The following is a 15,532-nucleotide window of genomic DNA, read 5'->3' as shown; positions in this document are numbered from 1 at the left end:
TCATCGCGGCATATGATCGACCGATGCCGAGTCTGCTCGTTGCTTCGTTCGTTTATGCAAATGGGAATGTTAATTCGGATCAATCAGATTCTGTTTTCTCGGCGCGTCCCGCTCGTACGAGAACGCGACGCATCCGGCGGCGCATTTAAACGTGACTGGCAATTCGAAGTCGCGCTACGTTATAAATTTCCTATAATCGAATGGATGCCACTGTTTATCGGGAAATCGATAAACCGCGCACGGGGGGGGAGGGGAGGAGGAGGAGGAGGCATAGCTCACATTCGCACGTGCACCACCGTGATATTTATCCGATGGAGAATATTGCGCCGCGTCTCCCGGACACACGCCGTGGGTGCCGATGTCGACGGCCCTTTCGCTCGTATTTATCGATAATGACAGTGACCCCCCCAAAATTGCCATTCGCATAATTTGCATAATTTGCACGACTCATATCTCCTATTACAAAATGTCCGATCCGGCGCAATATGAATTTCTTTTTCTCGGCAAAGATTTTTGTTTGTTTGTTATACGCTAGACACCTTTTGCACTAGGCGAATAATTCCACGCTCTAAGATTGACGTATCGAGATACACGGAGAAAATATTGTAGTAAAAGTTACAATATAATTTTTATTATAATTTTTTTTTTATTATGATTATTCAGACAATTTTCATCATTCTACTTTTATATATGTCTCCAACGTGTCGACGTTTAAATATAACGTAATGATTTCCGTGTTAAAAGCTATTGTTTGAAAATTTATCTTCTTGTTGAAAGAAAAGTCGATAGACTCCGTAATCGAGAGAAACTGCAGACTGCCGAGTTACATTGCGCCTCCCGACTCGTTATTCGCCAGATGAATAGGATGTAGACACAGCGATACACGCGTGATTTCTATGCGTCGGAAGCTGATGTAGCGCTGTCCGTCCGCTTGGAAGAACCGGCTAATTATGCTAGTGTACACAGCGTATATGCATAGTGCAACAACAAAACAGATGCAATTGCAGAGACCGTACCGCGGCGAGAAACGAGGGATCGTACAAGAGGAAACAAGAGGATATTACAGCTCTTGTAATAGAGCTCCGCGTATTCCCCAAAGACAGAGAGAGAGAGAGAAATAGAGATATTGATTGGCTTTTTCTTTTTGTGTCTCGTGTTCGTCGACATTAACTCCTTCTCTTCCCGGCTCATGATGTTCTCCAATGACGAGTACACGCGTCATTTCATTGTTCATCGGAAAATTGCGCGATGATTTAGTTTTTAGGATTTGCACGAGACATCGACTGCGAAAAGATATCATGAATGAATGTTGAAATACGCAATTAAGAAATTTTGTCATGCGATATACTATGCGAGCTTTATTTCGAAAGAAAAATACTATTGAGATAAAATAGGTGAACATTCATATGTGCCATTTATGTGTAAACAGACAATTATAAAATATCACTATATTTTTACGGATTAAAAGCTTAAGAACGTGTATAAACTCAAAAAATTAAAAAGATACAGGTTCTTTAGAATAAACTAATAAAATTGAATTAATGAAATGACATATAAAAGCCAGCACAGCAGTTGGAGCGCATATATATATATTTTATTATAAGTCAAAAATTTAGCAAATTTAAACACTTTAATTTCAAATTATAACATATTTTTTAAAAATTCCAAGATTTATGAAACCGCTAGTAATTCTTTCTAAGAAAATTTTTCATCAGCGAAATAAATTTATTTTGAAAATGTATTAGCTTTTAATACCGTTATTTCTTTGCTCTATTGGATTTTCTTCCTTTAAGCCAGCGATTGCCATTCGCAGAATGTTCTGCCTGGTAATGCAGCTGGTTATTGTTTTCCGGAAATAAACTACATCGGGGTAGCGATACACGTATCTAGTCCAATGCAATTCAATCTAGTTGATATCGTATCCAGCATAAGATATCTACAGTATCGATTTTAGAAATATCCTCAAGATACTCGGGACTTCATCTTAATTAACGATATATAATCCTTGGCCATTTAAAGACGCGGCTAATGAAAAAGCACTCGCGTAGATTATTTTCCTTTTTTGCGTGGTGATATTAATGCTTGCTTGCTATTCTTCTTGTTCTTTCCCCAATATATATACTCCATTATAATATATTTCTCATATACATATATATATATATATATATATATCCTTTCGTTGCATTAAAACGTCAAGTGATTTATTATTCGTAACATTTGAATATATATAGGGAAGAGGAGGGGAGGGGACGACAAGGAAAAGATTTTAGCAGACGCATTTTCTTCTTTTAACACGTCAAGTATATTAAAGTGATATAAACGTAGTGTAAACGCGCGATAACAGATGTTTCAGCTGCGCGAAATAATTCCGGTTATGTATTTTGCTTGGAAAAGACAGCTGTGTAAAATTATTCACGAGTTACTCACTCATGGCATTGTCATTTTTGATTACGCGGGACATTTATTGGCCCGATGCTCATTGAATCGGATTGGTACAATAACTCGATTAAATCGACATTGCAGCTTATAGCGTGACAATCGTAAGACAGTTTCTGGCTTCAACGGTGGCCATAGATTCGACGTAGAATGCCATTAATGTTACTTCGAGTCAAGTAAAATCGATGGTTACGACTTCCTCGAGCTCCAACTCTTTCGGTCGACAATAATGTCCATTTTTTCAATCGACTCGATTAAGTCGACATCGTAGAATCGACATGCAGTTGTAATTTCTTTTTCGACTCGATTGTTTTTCCTCGAGATAACATTTTACGTGTTTTGAACATATCTATTTTATATCACAAGTACGATTTATTCTGGATACTGCGATCGAAATCGAGAGTTATTACATTCCATTATCCTGCATATAATTGATGATAACCCAGTATACTGTTGCTCGCCATTATCAGCAATTTCTCTTTTCTTATCCCCGCGAGACAGAATTCACATAAGCGAAAGCACATAAACATTAATCACAAACCTCGCTGGCTTTCGCCAGCGAAGAAATACACTAGTACGATCGAAGGCTGTTGCAAGCTCATTTATTATCGTTACTCGGAAATTGCGGCGGAGTTAGAGAGAGAGCGTAGAAAGATTTCGAGTCTCTTAACTTTTGGCCCGGGGTGTTTCTCCGTGTCTCAGGTATTCCGGAATGCATTTTTGCAACAATAGTATCTTGAGACAAAAACGATTCTCCGATAATCTTGATATTGCCTTGTCGAAGTTCAAGACAAGATGAAGACAAGATTTTTAATTATCAAGACAATACCAAGACTAATATTCAGTCAAGATTGGTTTTTAAAAAAGCTAAAATATCCATATTTATGTAAATTAAATGAGAAAAAATTACTATATTATACAGTCACTATTTAATATATAGCGATTTTGGGGGAAATAAACGAAAGATATAAATAATAATAATTATCTTAAATCTTATATATATATATTATAATAAATTGAAGATTATACAAGTGAGTATTAAATTAAACAATTTAATATTAAATAAAAATTGTTAATAAAATCAACGCAAAACAATACAAGACAAGAACTCGACTTTTCACTTGAATGTTTTGCTCGAAGTCATCTGAAGCTCTTTGTCGAATTGTCTTCGATCTTTTTCATTTTATGGCGTGTACTCCCGTACTCCGTTGTAATTATAAACGATTTATGTCGAAAACGGCATATATCTTTTTCAAATTTATTATTAAAGAATACACGGTAAACGGAAGATTTACGTAGTAATTTGTGGAATTTTCTCTTTGTTATACATGAAAATATGTCTATATTACTATGATAATTTATGATATATTAGCATGATAAATTCATCAAAATGCAAATGTTGCCATGTTGAACTCATGAATTATGTCGCTCCGCATTGAAAATTGCGATAACCAGGGTCTCTACAGCAAATATTCAATATATCATTCGTATAAGTGTCATTATTTTTTTACTTCACATAAATTTGTCGAATTCAATGTAATAGAGTTTAAAAGATACGATTTGTATATTATACGTCGGCTTAAAGATTTCCCTGGTAAAATACCACCGGTATCACGCGAGAGTGGCGCGTAATTTCGACGTTCGCATATTTTCTTTTCTTTTCCTTTTTTCCTTTGATCATTTATGCGCAGTATGTCTTCCGGCATGCTCGAGCGACTATGGATCTTATCTCGTTTGAAGCCGACGAAAGTTTTGACGTGACGAGGCTCCGAAGATTATATCGATATATATCTTCTCGCCGTCTTATCGAGCTCGCGGCTCGGGACGTCGAGGAAAATCTCCGTGCTCGGAAGAAGCAAGAACAGGTACGGGCCAAGAAAGGAAGAGAAGGAAGAGAAGCGATATCGCCTTACGTCGAGCTTTTATCGGAAACGTATAATATCGCTCGTGATATATATATATATATATATATATATATATCGATAAAAGTCCCAAGGCAGGATCACAGTTTCTTATATATTTCCGTCTATCTTTGATTTCTTTTTTTTTTTTTTTTTTTCCTTCAACTATCGCTTGTCCGATTTCGATGTTCGTTACATCGATTTACGACGACACTTTCCTCGCCGAGTCATGTGTCACCGTTTTTCCATTCGCGGCAACGACGTGCGAGGAAGCTCTTTCGCGCTCTTCCTTCGTTCCTTATAATTTCGATCGTTCACGTTTTTTATCTCGTCCCTTTTCGCTCGAATCGAGAAGGGATTGTCAATTTATTCAACGGCGAAACGACAGTGTAGGGAATACGCATTTTTCGACCGTTGAACTCTGTTTTTTTTTTTCCCAGACAGATACTGAAAATAACAAAGTGCTGTTTGCACGCTTTATTTATCTTTTTAATAGCGGAATGATCGGCATGGGAGATCTGGCAGGTAGAATAAATGGAAAAATTAAATCCCGGTTATTTCTACGCGACATTACGAGAGATACTAGCGAAACAGCGAAGATCAATGCCGGAGAGAGCAATCAATAATAATATCTCGCTATTCCACGGAATAATAAAACGCTTAACGCGCAGCCGGCGTTCTGCGACTGTCGCATTGGTCTTATTGTAAAAACCAGTCAGGATGCATTGTTGGAGAACTTTTTCGATTAAAACTTTTACGATTCCGTTCTTTTTTTTTCTCTTGCAGCCGATCATTTACGTTCTTTCTATCTTCGAAGATAAATCGTTTAAAACAAGAGGGTCACAAATCGAAAAAAATCGCCGAGGATCTTTATTTTAATTTCTTAATGCTCTAGTCGCGAAAAATTAAAAATGTATCAATGTTATATTATTGATTCATTATCAATAATTATCAATAATGTAAAATGAGCTAATGCTATTGCCAAGATATGTGAACAATTAATGTTACAAATAACAAATAATAAATTACTGTTATTGCACAACTGTCATTTGATGTCTTCTTTTCTACCTTTGTTTGTCTTTTGCTCTTTTGAGGTACCACAAAAATACATATATAAATTCTATTACTAAAAGTCACTTATATCTCACGCATCATAATGACATAATACTTTTAAATATTGGATAATAGCATTGACGATTAAATCAGAGAAATCGGATTATCTAATAAAATTCAGTCGAATAAATGGAGAGATCTTTATTACGAATATTGCACCGCATGATTGGCCAGATGGAATAAATCCATGAAGGATATTAAGGAAAAGAGAATGAAGAAAATCATAAATTTCTTTCTCTATCTTTACCGCTGTCAATTAATCCTCAATAAACTCATTCTATCGCTTTCCGACAATTTAAAAGTTTAATATCAATTATGTGAACACACTTTGATTCATTATTTTCTCCACTCTTGTCGATGCAAATTTTTTCCATATTTTATACATCAAACATATGATTTACATCTTAATCATCTTCTTAAATTGTAATAGTTGTACTACTGGTTTTAATTTTTTTTTAAATATAAAACTCTGTGTGTGTGTGTGTGTGTGTGTGTGTGTGTGTGTGTGTGTGTGTGTGTGTGTGTGTGTGTGTGTCGATTTGATTTATATTTGAAACAGCTATTGGTTTTATTGATTGATTGATTAAAATATTCAGTAATAAATACACAGGATCGTTGTTGAAAATAAGATAATATATTAATAGAAATATATATTTATGTTATTTTATATTAAATAATACAATCTGTATATTTATATTATATTATTTCAATACACTTGGCAACAGAAATAATATAAATTATTTTTGCATATATCGTTTCTAAAATATTCTTCATAATCTTTTTAAAAAAATAACGCATCAGATTTATTATAAACGAGCTTTCGTATTATTAAACGTTTGCGAGAGAGCGCTCCATCGCACGATAGCGACTGGCAAAAATGAAAATGATAATCCGTGCGGGCGGCCATTAGCTTTTTATTTACTGTCGCGCGATACAGGTATAAACGCAGGTATCTACCGCGAACAGCGGAACACCCTCCCCTCCCCCTCTTCTCATCCCATTTTACCGTTAATTGCGATTTACGCCGGAGAAAGCGCTCCGTAAAATACGTTTATCACCTCTTAAAGTCGCGGCACCGTTGCCTTTGTGGAATCCTATTAATACGCAAATTGCAGCCACCACAAATTTCTTCTCGCTTCTCCCTTCTATACCCGGTCGACACCGCGCTATCGGCCGCGGTCCCTTAATTAAGAGGCAATTTTCCTTCAGTATTATGGAATATCTTGTCTATTCACACGTGCGTGAATAAGAATTGAAATGAAGTGAAGAAGAGCTGAAATAAAGCAGTGCAAGGCAAAACAATTTAGCAAATCGTGGACCGTAAACGGGAGTAGAAAAAGAAAGAGAGAGAATTAACGTATTAGGGATATTTTTTTATCAAATATAAAATAAGATTGAAATTTGAGGTACATACTTTCTCGAGAAAAAAATAAATTGTTCATATGATGTGTCTGTATCATATAATTTATATTTTTATTATACTCTGAAACATAAGAAACGTAAATATTATATGAATACTTTATTAACTTTATTTTTACTTAATTTTTTTTTTCTAAAAGGAACAGATATCATTACGTAGTAGTTTTGAATATAAAATAATTAAAAGTGAAGTATACGTTCTCGTATCACAAATGATTATGCCTTGTTATCGAGCTATAAATTTCATTATCTAACTTTCATAGAGAGAAGTTTCTATTAAAAGTTTCTATTCTATTCTAAGTAAGAGAGAGGGAGATAGATAGAGAGAGAGAGAGAGAGAGAGAGAGAGAGAATATAACGGCAGGGACAGGATATTGGTCGTTTTATGGGCACTCAGTCCATCGTATCGCAAGAAAAAGAACACAATCTCGGAATTCCACGGTGCATCGTGCATCGTAAGACTTAAATCAGAAAGAGCATAGGATCGCGATTTTATGATCTTGGCTCAGCGTACTCTTCCGAATTTTACGATTGCACCAGATTACGAAGCGGTTGGAAAAATAACGTAAAAATATATTCCAGAGAAGAGGAAGATAGGAAAAGAACGGTATTTTTGTCATATCGTATAAAGGTGGGCCTTTTCGACTATTATCAATTATATTCAATTGTTATCATTTTATGTGACTCACAGTTGTGCTTACAGTTGAATATAGAGTGAATGTATGTAATTTCGAGCGAGCGTTGCGATATAAGATTTTTATAGAATTTTTCGTTGAATATTTCGATTTAATCTCTCGAAACACAAGAAACGAGCCTTCGTGATTTATCCTCGATTTCATGAAATTATAAATCACAGGGAATTACTCTCTCCTGAATGGAAAGTGTATCATTATTGATAAGTGGTGCTTTCAGTTATAAATATAGCAACTAATAAAAGGATCAGTTAGGTGTAATGGTTGTTTCGATCAGTGATATTTTAAAGTACATTTTTTTATATATACTATAATATTATTTATGAGATAAATTTATCGCAATATATTTTGTTAAAAAAATCTAAGTTGTGAGAGTTTCTACTTTTTTATCATATCTTAAAAATAAAAAAATATAATTCTGAATTTGAATATTATATGAAATCTTATTGCCATAATTGGCGAAACATAAAACGAAAGAGTAAAGCATAAATGTTTTCACTCAAAATCAAGTGAAATACACTAATTGTATCACTGTTTTAATCAGTGACATTTTTATTGATTCAGTTTAAGAGAGTGCGATTTGATACACGTGTAATATATTAATTTTTCTTATCAATTTCACGAAAATTATCTGTTTTGCCATTGCGATATTTTTTTCGAAATTTAATAATAATAAGTATTTTTGTCTAAATTTGGTTATAAATACGAGTGTAGAAAGCGACGTGTTTATTTGTTCTGCATTTTTGTCTGATGCTGTCACACATGTGTATGCACGTTTCTTGAAAACCCGTTTCTCTGCCCACATACTGACAGCGTGAGACGTTCCGCGGAAACGAAATAAAAGCGAAATTTCACGGTCAAATGTCCTTTAAAGGTTTGGTCAGAAAAATCTCAACGGAAAAATTTCGACGGAAATATGAAGAAATTGTTGTTTTTGCTAAAAAATATAATTTTTTTTATGATTTTGCAAATAATTTATGCGTCTGTGTATATATGTGGTATTTCAATAACTTATTATTTTTTATTATAAAAAAGACCACACACATAAAAACTCTTATACTTTATAATTCTTCTCTAATTACACAAGAATGACAAAATTTAAAATAACAGTGTGCAAAGTAATCACATTTTTAAGCTTGCTAAATCTGTAATTGGAAGACATAAATTATTTGACAGAAATTTGCTGAGAGTGTATTTTGATTATTCTTTTTGTGATAAGTATATATTTTATTCGAATACATTTTGAATGAAACGAGCTAAAAAGGAACATAGAAAAATGACGTTTGAGAATCGAATGTCAAGAAAGAGGAGAGGGGGGGGTGCTTGTGAAAAAAGCGAGGGTCATGTTCTCGATTTCCATTCTGTGGGTGGTGAAACTAGTGAACCCGAGAAGTTTGTGAAATCGTCACACAAACCGTGCTTGCCGGCTGGGTCTTGCATTCTGAATAAAATACCCGCGGTGCGACTTCGAAACGCTAACTTTTAAGGATGACATAGTGACATGCGCTCGAGTGCAGACACGAAATTGCTATAAATTTTCGTCAGTTTTTGCCGCTCCGTTTATTTAATCCCCGCCACCACGTTCAACAAAGGACATCGATCAAAGTATTGCAACTTTACCGAAAAATGTATTTTTAATTACGAAAACAGCGATGCGTCCTAGCGAGCGATATACGACAAATAAAATAAGATATCGATATTCAAAAGAAAAGTAAAGAAGAAAAAGCGGAAATCTATACAGTTTTTAAGAAGCGCCAGTTGAAATAAAAAACTTTATTTTTTTTTCACAAAATGATGTACGACAAATAAGAGAAATTAAAAATGCGTATATATATATATAGAATGTTTCGATTAATATATCGGATTTTAAGAATAGATTTAGTATACTTAAAAATAAAGAAAATTTATATAAACAACATGTTTAATTTGGTTTTGTTTCTATTAAAGTTAATTTTGTATTTTAGCAATTTGTATCTGCTTATCTTCACAAAAAATTCTTGAAATGTCCACTTTACCTGAATGTATGTTTGTAAACGTTTTAATATTGATTTTTTAATGCTTTCAAATCTTCCAAGTGTTTTTTGGACCTGCTGGAAACCTTAAATTGTTTGACGTTCTAAACAGTAGATTTCATCATATCCTACAAGTAAAAGCCAAATGAAAATATTTACAAGCGTGCATTCCAATATAGGATAGTCATTTTGAGCACCTACATATGTATACACGGAACACCCTTCCCATTACAGCGTTTCAATACATTGGAAGTAAACACCCGAAGATAAGCAAGATGTAGTTGAAAAACAATAAATATCGTTAGTTATTGATTATTTTCATTTCTAAATATCTTTAAGATTAGCTAAATTTATGTAGTGTTCCTTTTAAATGCGACACCGAAAAAAGATACACAGTTAAAAAATTTGGTTTAAATTGAAGCAATATGTTAAATTAACACATGAATGTGTTAAATATTTTACATATTGCTTCAATTTAAACACAAACACAAAATTTCAAACACAAAAATTTTAACCGGCACATTTTTTAACGAGAATTTTCCAATTGTGTCTAACGTGGATCTAACATAAGATATAGTCGATACATGTTGACTGAGTAATACGAACGGAAAGAAAAGAGAGAGAGAGAGAGAGAGAAAAACAGAAAGAAAGAACGAAGCCACACTGACGTATGAGACGAGCGTGAAAGAGCGAGCGAGTGGCGAAGAAGATGATGAGGGTAAGAGAGAGATAGCATATAGAGGCGCGTACACAGATAAGGGGGCGCGAGCGAGATGGCGCGGCAGCGACAGAGACAGTGATATTACGGGCGATCACACCCGAACCCCGAACTCGGAGCTCTCGCCGCTCGCGCCCGTCCCAAGTCCCAAGTTAGTTAGCAGTCGATGCGCGCACGCCACGCGGTCCGGACGTTCGTCGCGGCGCCGCTCCTTTTCCTCCTCTTCCTCCATCTTCGCGCTCCGGTGTCGTTGCTTTGTCGAACAGAGCACGTCCGAAAGTGAGTTTCCTCGAGTGAAAGCGGTTGGCAAAATCGTGATCGCGATGTGACGCCGGCTCGAAGAGACGGAAATTGTGCGGAAGGATCATCGTAAAGCAAATCCGACATCAAAATTACGCGTTAATCTTTCGATTAAATTGGTGTGCGTTTAGAATTGTGTTTTGTTCGTATCACGAGTATGCGTTTTATACGTTTTCTGTAAGACGTGACAGCATCTCGTCGAGAAGAAGGATCAGAACGAGCGAAGTGACAGATTTCGCTAGTTATAAATAGGTAAAGAACAATCCATTTTAATTTATAGAATTTTTTAAGACAGCGCAAATATTTCAGATATTTTCTACAGGTAAATAATTATTAACGCGTGTATAACAGCAATCGCTGACAATGCACAGTTCTAATGCTTAGGCAAATTAGAAGAGAAGAGACAAGTGATATGGCTGTTATCACTGTCAATGGATCTTAACGATCTGTCTCTTATCTCAATTTTAGATGATATCATTAAATCTTTTTACCGTGGGATACATATTAAAAATATTGGAAAATTTAATAAAAATTTAATAAAAAAATATTAGATATTCAAAGTATTTGGACCTCGGAGACAGATCTGGATACTCCGGCTTCTTCGACGTTAGTCGTAGATCAATTGCGTAATGCCGGCGATGACGTTTATTAATAACTTCGTGACAGGCAAGTGACACATGTGCGTAGATACGCACCGTGTTCTCCAAACATTGTTAGATGCGCCGAGTTCGTCTATTTTTTTTTTTTTTTTCTTACATAACAATAAATCACAGTCATTCCTTGAATCGCGTGTAATGAAGCCTCTCCTTTTAATGCGAGATTATTCGCGAGATGAAGACCGTGAGTCATCGACCATTTCTCGAGCGCGATGTAATTCTCCATCCGCGAATCGTAAAAGTCGCGAGGAGACGACACACCCGTTTTCACGGCTACTGCAGAAAAGTTTGACGTATAAGAGAAGAGCATGATATGCGCTACTACGCTATCGATCCCTTTGTTGTCGGAAACAAGTTTCCTTGCGATGATATCATCAGTTTTCGAAAAGTTCGAGAAAAAGTTCAGGAACACACGATGAAATTAGTAATTTAAGTATGAGTCAGCCACGTCAGATATTATTTGTGCGATAATCATTTTCTATTATCGTAAAGTTGATTTTTTTATTTTTCTATTATTTAACATTATTTGCGCTATATATCATATAGAAAAATATAAAATGTCACTGATAAAATATATAAAATTTTCTTCCTTATTATATACAAAATCATGCATAGGCATTATAATAATAATGATGATAGTAATAATAGTAATAATGATAATATTTTTTATTATATCACAATTAATAATGAATAATAATTTTTTTTGCGCGTATATATTATTATCCACATAATTATTTTTTATTACAAATAATTTCGTAGTAAAGGAATAATAATTTGTCTGTAAAGGAATAATAATTCTTTTAAAAAGATTTGCATAAGCTTGGAGTGCGCTTAATCTAGAAAGACATTTTTGATTTCGTCAATCTAGTTGCTTATGTCAATCAATCGTTGACATCATCTCAACATCTCGCACAATCTCTCTCTCCCCATCTCATATGTATATTATACAATAAAATCGAGAGCACGAGAAAGAAATGCGAAATTCAGAGATGATATCATCGCATGTGCACGAAAGTGGGCGTTTTGACGATCCAATGAGCAGTATATGACCGAAGGTCATGCTTAAGTCATCGAGCATGTTAACGTTTTTATTCCCGCCCCGTCGAAGAATGATGCATGGCTAAAGATGGTATTGCCTATCTCGGTAGTCGGGGGAGATGCGTTTCCGCGAGAAACGTTTTTCTTATCCGCGCATTATTTGCATAATCCCCGCGCACCGATGTGCACCCCCCAATTTGTCAGACGTGACGAGAGCTCCAACGTGTTTACGAAAACTATTCTCGGCTCGCCGCTGACATATCACCACCACCGGCGTAATAGGAGTCGAATAGATTACGAAGTTACGTACGTCAAAGATGCGGAGACAGTGACGGAGGCGAGCCACTGTCACGGCCGTCGCAACTTAAGACGCTGCTAATTAACCAATTAACTTGCGACAAGTGAGATTTGCGTCACATCTGTCTTCGCGACGAGCAATAGGTTTCCTCGTGTGTAGATTATGCTGCCACAAACTTGCGGGTATCTTTTGTCGGGCAGAACTTTGTTACTTTCTCATTATTTCGCGATAAAATTCGCCGCTGCAACGTTACGTTTTATTTGACAAATTATTTTACATATCACTTACCGAAACATTACTCTTTCTTGTGTAGGCTAGATATTATTGAAATATTATCGTGTAATAATGTTTCATTTCCAAATAAATGTGTTTTTAGATTACAATTTGAAATAAATTATTTTAGAAATTATAATTTTTACATGCAAATAATAATTTATTTAATACACCAAAACATTTTTGAGGAAACAAGTATATATTTATTTAAGTAACAAAAATATTAAAATTAACAAAATGTATTTGATTGAAAGAAATTTTACTTTTAGTGTGTCATTCCAATAATTTGACACGTTATTTCTGTCTTTAAATTTAATACTTTATTATTCATAAGTATATCGCTTTCTCCCGTGTTTAAAATCATCACTTCCGTATTTAAAATTTTCTCATGATGAAAACTCGGAATTACATTTAACTTATATTTAACTAATTACAGTTTACTCTCGCGCATTGCCGAGACATATTTAGTAAACAAGAATTTCAGATAATATTAAATATTAATGAAAATTAATTTTAATTTGAATGAAATTAACTTTAATCTTAATTTTAATAAAATGGCGAGCTGAGTAGATATTTTTGTAACTCTTTTCGCGCAAATGTAGCGATATATTACGTGAATTTCGTTGTCAAGGTTACAAAACGAGATATCAAATGCATCTGACTCAACGCTTTGTTGCTCGTAATTTCTGTGCGTCAGCCGCGACATTAAATCCTTCATTAGTTACTTATATATCATTCTTAATGACAAACAGGTGAGATTATCAGCATATACTTAATACATTTTTTACATCATTAATATTTTCGAAAATATTCACTTTGCGCGTTAGTTAGTTTCTTCATGGGCACATTATATCATTTAATATGCAGAATTTCGGCTCATTTTGTGCATGCATCTGAGAAATTAATCCGCTTGCAGTTTTTGATCACAACGTTATGCTTTGTTGGGTATAAACGACATTGTCCGGAGGCGATAAATCTCATTATGTTAAAACCGTCGCAGATTTTGCGTTAACCGAAACGTGACGTGTATCGTGCAACATGGCAATTAATTAAGCGAGGAGATCAGATATGCAAATTTGCCGCCACTTCATTGAACGATCTCGAACTAATGCTCAAAGTTATTCCGCGTTAATGGAATACGTTTTGTAGGTATTATAGGTACGTCGAAACTTTGTCCGCACTTTATCAGATTGTTTTCGGACATCATAATTATTGTTTCACTGCGAGAACTTATTCAAAAATCGTCTATGCTTCCGTAATGCTGCCTGTTACGTTGGCTAACGAAGCAGTTAATTAATGCATTCATCAGATATGCAAATTAAAAAGTTCTACCTTAAGCGAGAAAATTAATTCCTGAGCTTTTGAATCTCTCTACGAAGTCTTGATACGCGCGCGGAGTATGTTTTATCTTGATATTATTTGTACAATCATTACATATCATTACAGAAAGTAAAATTTGACGCGCAAGTTTTATAAGTTTAATTTTAAGCGTACTTGTTAAAGTCGTCTCAGATTACGCCGCTAAATTATTGAAAGGAAAATAATCCGTTTTATAATTTCGTTTTCAGAGAAACTAATTTTGAACAAAAGTACTTGAAAGATCAGAGAATTTTCAGGGAATTTTTTTACAACATTTGAGTACGTATAGATATCCTGTTTTTTTTTTTTTTTTTAATTTTAGAAAAATAATCACGTTGAACATATGATGAAAAAATTACTTAGAAGTGATATCAATCATCTATTCGCGCGATTTAAAATTCTTTTACGCACTTGACTTTATTTTTAGTCCGCCGTTAAGGACCTTGTTCTGTTATCGCTTCCTTTCGAAAGTTAACCAACGACCGGCTTTCGGATCGTAGTTTTGTATATGGGTGGGATCTCTCTCTCTCTCTCTCTCTTGCGTCTAAACCACATGTTTCGCACACGTGTCACGTTATTATGTCAATCGTTAACACATGCATAAATCCATGAACGGCGAAGGGACTTTGGTATGCCAAGAGCGTCGCCGGATAAAGATAGATACCGTCGTTAACATAAATCATCAGCTGGAAAATATTTCTGCGAGATATTAGCGTGTTTTCGAAGAGAGAGAAAAATATTTTTCTTGAATCTATAAAATTATATATTTGCACAACATATATGTGAATATATCTTTACTAAATGTTATCAAATATCTTTCTTTAAAAAGTAATGCGAATGATAAAACGAAAGTCAAGAAATAAATTTTTTTCATATATGTTTATTAAATATTAAACATTTATATTTAATAATGTGTTATAATGTTATCATGCTTGATAATAAACTAATTAAGTTTATGTATTATTTGTAATATCATAACTAACAAACATTTGCATATAATATTTATTTCTATTAATATTAATATTAAAATAACGAAATGTGCGGCATTTACAATATGATAATATCTGCATAAACATCCGCTTTTATTTTGCCATTTCAAATTTAGAGTCTTTAATATTAATTATGAACAACAAAATAGCTCTTTATATAGTGTATATTTTTTTACCTTCATACTTGAAAATCTTTTTTGCTTGTAATTAAAATTTGAGATGTTGTATCCCATGTCACCTAGATGCGCATAAACGGGGCTCATTATTAGGTATTTCTCTCAAGTTACGGCAAGTTCCTTTCTCGTTGGAGAAGCAAGCCGTCTCTTGC

The 15,532-nt window shown here is 34.4% G+C and overlaps 1 protein-coding gene across 8 annotated transcripts in view; it reads left to right on the top strand.

The window, feature by feature from the left end:
* Nucleotides 1-15,532, top strand: part of LOC126855216 (guanine nucleotide-releasing factor 2) — a 51,794-nt gene that overhangs the window by 16,298 nt on the left and 19,964 nt on the right. Inside the window, exon 1 of one of the 8 annotated variants that reach the window (XM_050602659.1) lies at nucleotides 10,460-10,843. The exons of the other annotated variants lie outside the window; for them this stretch is intronic. The gene's annotated coding sequence lies outside the window, so the exon portion shown is untranslated. Of the gene's footprint in view, nucleotides 1-10,459; nucleotides 10,844-15,532 lie in introns of those variants that run through there. 8 annotated transcript variants of the gene reach the window in all.

This window comes from Cataglyphis hispanica, chromosome 15 (genome assembly GCF_021464435.1).
Source record: "Cataglyphis hispanica isolate Lineage 1 chromosome 15, ULB_Chis1_1.0, whole genome shotgun sequence".
Classification (NCBI taxonomy): domain Eukaryota; kingdom Metazoa; phylum Arthropoda; class Insecta; order Hymenoptera; family Formicidae; genus Cataglyphis; species Cataglyphis hispanica.
Note: the sequence above shows the minus strand (reverse complement) of the source record. Positions and strands in the feature narration are given on the sequence as shown.